Source organism: Salvelinus sp. IW2-2015, linkage group LG25, assembly GCF_002910315.2.
Source record: "Salvelinus sp. IW2-2015 linkage group LG25, ASM291031v2, whole genome shotgun sequence".
Taxonomy (NCBI): domain Eukaryota; kingdom Metazoa; phylum Chordata; class Actinopteri; order Salmoniformes; family Salmonidae; genus Salvelinus; species Salvelinus sp. IW2-2015.
Window position 1 is genome coordinate 22,050,633 of NC_036865.1, and position 3,614 is coordinate 22,054,246.

General features: G+C 43.8%; 1 protein-coding gene across 3 annotated transcripts in view; it reads right to left on the reverse strand.

The window, feature by feature from the left end:
• Nucleotides 1-3,614, reverse strand: part of LOC111951634 (echinoderm microtubule-associated protein-like 6) — a 101,732-nt gene that overhangs the window by 95,807 nt on the left and 2,311 nt on the right. The gene's annotated exons all lie outside the window — the stretch shown is intronic.

The window sequence follows — 3,614 nt, forward strand, 5'->3', positions numbered from 1 at the left end:
GGAGGACTGGATTTTCTGGAATAGCTTCTTATATTAGTAGACTTGGATTTTTATTTTAATTATTTGCTTGTTCATACCTTATGGGGATACTGGATTCTTTTTTAAAATGTTCCTCCTATTAGAGGGAGAACTGATTCTAAAAGCCTATTTCATATTATGTTATGATTGGTTATATTTAATTGCCTTTCTGTTTCTTAGTAGGGATACGGATTTTCTTTAATAGAGGCCCATCTATTCCCTATAGTTAGGATTGGGACTTATTAACGCTTTGTCATATAGGAGGATGGATCTAAAGCCTGTCATATAGGGGAGTGGAATATAATGCTTGTCATATAGGAGACTGGATTCTAAAGCTGTCATATAGGGGAGTGGAATATAATGCTTGTCATATAGGAGACTGGATTCTTTAAGCCTCTCATAAGGAGGAATGGATTCTTAAGCCTGTCATATAGGAGACTGGATTCTTAAGCCTCTCAAAGAGGAGACTGGATTCTAAAGCATCTCATACAGGAAACTGGAATGTGTCCTCTTGAAAATAAGAGTCCTGAGGTAGGTGTGACTTGAGACCACGTAGACAATCACAGTGTGAGGACCAGACTTCAATTCAACTTCATAACAGACAGCACGCAGCCCTACGTCAAGAGATAATTACTTTGAGCGCAAATGGAAAAAGGAAATGACCTTAAGAGCCTGATCTCTGTCTGTCTGTCTGTTCTGTCTGTCGTCTGTCTGTCTGTCTCTTGTCTGTCTGTCTGTCTGTCTGTCTGTCTGTCTGTCTGTCTGTTCTGTCTGTTTGTCTGTCTGTCTGTCTGTCTGTCTGTCTTCTGTTTCTGTCTGTCTGTGTCTGGTCTGTCTGTGTCTGTCTGTCTGTCTATACGTGCATCAGTGCATCAGTGGAGGCTGCTGAGGGGAGAACAGTTCATAATAATGGCCAGAACGGAGCAAATAGAATGGCATCAAACACCTGGAAACCATRTATTTCACGTATTTGATACCGTTTCACTGATTCACGGTGGCTACGTGGTTGGCATTCTTATAATGACTCCCTAACCATCCCTCTGCACATACTGATCTGCATGCATGGACACACACACAGATGTGAAGGACACAGAGAGGCGTATAGACACCATCTGCATGCACACGCACACACATAGACAATGGCACAGAGACAYACATACATGAACCTCATCACCCCCACCCACAAACCATATTTCCAAAAGACTGATACATTTCAGAGACACTCATTGCCAACTGGTCCCACAGGAGTGCAATAATGCACTTAATGCAATAATACAACAAATGTACATGTCAATCATATAATTTCAATGCTATCTCGTCCCCTTCATTTAGTTGAAAGCAATCAGAATAAGAAGGGAGAGAGTCTTTCTTCTGCCTCTGTTGAGATGATGTCAGAGCGTGAGTTTAAGAAAGCCTGTCTTAAAAAAGACAGAGTAAAACTCCCGAAACTTTTGACTGTGTAAACACCTTCAGCCTTCATGGAGCTGTGGCACAAAGTAGGTCTCATTTAAAGGGAAATTGAAAAAAAAATTMTACTTCATATTCAGTACCATACCCTTAGCCATGGTTTATTGGCCATATACCACACCCCCTTGTACCTTATTGCTTAATTATACTGGGTGTTATACTGGCCGTTAGCTATTGGGTCTCTCCAAGTTCAGGTTCAGCCTGTTTCCATGGTTTCCCAGACCGTCTGGGTCCAGTGCTCCAGCTACACAAGGCTTCTGCATGCATTTACAGGGCTAATCCTTCAATATTGACTTACATGTAGGCCAAGAGAATGTGTGATGAATAGCTATTCAATAAAAGTGCATCACTCTAAACAAATCCACTTTGTCTAGATCGACATGTATACGCTTTCTGAAGGGGAGTAGGTCTAATTGTGTTAAAAACCACATGTTTAATGGTAGTCTTTCTTGTGTTCAGTYCTGGCCATGGAGACATGTAATATTCGTTCAACAGCAGCGAGTGTCCACTGAAAAGGCCTTTTCCAGAAATTCTAGGCCCAACATGGATTTAATCCATCAATATGACTGCCACAATTACAGACCTAATCCATCAATACGACCACTGTGATAAAAGTGTCTGCAGTAGAATGATTCCCTGACAGAGTGGAGAGAAATAACAGTGCACTATTTAAAAGCCTTTCAACAAAAGTAGATGAGGATGGATTGGTGACACAATCTGACCAGCACTGTAGGCCTCACCCAGTTTGATTGTGTTCTGTGTGACCTGAGGAGGACTTTGCATTGACTAGAAATAAACAGTGGCTTTGCAGAGAGCCTTGTAGTTTCTAGAAATTCTGAGGACAAACTACAGATCACAGCTTATCATGAGTGTGTTTGTGTTTGGGTTGTTACCGTGGTTTGCTTGCACCAGCTTGGCTTGCTATCGCTGAACCACAACAAAGATCAGGAACTAAGTCACAAAGCATTCTCAAACAGTACTGGGCTAAATCCAAACAGCACTGGGCTCAATCCAAACAGCACTGGGCTCAATCCAAACAGCACTGGGCTCAATCCAAACAGCACTGGGCTCAATCCAAACAGCCACTGGGGCTATCCAAACACCACGGGGGGCTCAAATCCAAACAGCACTGGGGCCTCAATGGAAGCAAAACACTACTGGGGCTAAAATCCAAAACATAGCACTAGGTCTCAATCCATGAACAGCACTGGGGCTCAATCCAAACAAGCCCACTGGGCTCAATCAACCAGCCACTGGGCTCCAATCCAAAACAAGCCACCTGGGGCTCAATCCAACACCACCTTGGGCTCAATCCAAAAACAGCACTGGGCTCAATCCAAACAGCACTGGGCTCAATCCAAACAGCACTGGGCTCAATCCAAACAGCACTGGGCTCAATCCAAACAGCATTGTGCTCAATAGGAACCAGCATTGTGCTCAATAGCAACCAGCATTGTGCTCAATAGCAACCAGCTCCCCATCTGCGCTGTCAGCTCATGGTCTCTTAAAAATACTCTAGTTGCATACAGAACTAAGAACTATACACTTCACACATCCCCCAGCCTCAACCCCTCTCCAGTGTGTGCTTTACAGGGGGCACTGCTACCATACTTGCAGGTATGCAAGGGCTACAAGAGCTTTTAAGGGGCTTTTTGGCTCTTGAATACCTTGGAGTGAGAAGCTGTGGGCCATCTCCGTGCTTTCAAATCAGCATGGTTGACTCGAAAAAGCAAGGAGCTGTCCAATAAACGGTGGTGCTGAAATAGCTGTTTTGACATAAGTAGACAGTCGTGATATAGACAGTTGTGAAGTAGACAGTCGTGAAGTAGACAGTCGTGATGTAGACAGTCGTGAAGTAGACAGTCGTGAAGTAGACAGTCGTGAAGTAGACTGTCGTGATGTAGACAGTCGTGATGTAGACAGTCGTGATGTAGACAGTCGTGAAGTAGACAGTCGTGATGTAGACAGTCGTGATGTAGACAGTCGTGATCTACATCACGACTGTCACATCACGACTGACGTGCATCACGACTGTCTTACATCACGACTGTCTACTTCACGACTGTCTACTGCACGACTGTCTTAACTTCACGGGAACTGTCCTACTTACACTCTACTCACGACTGTCT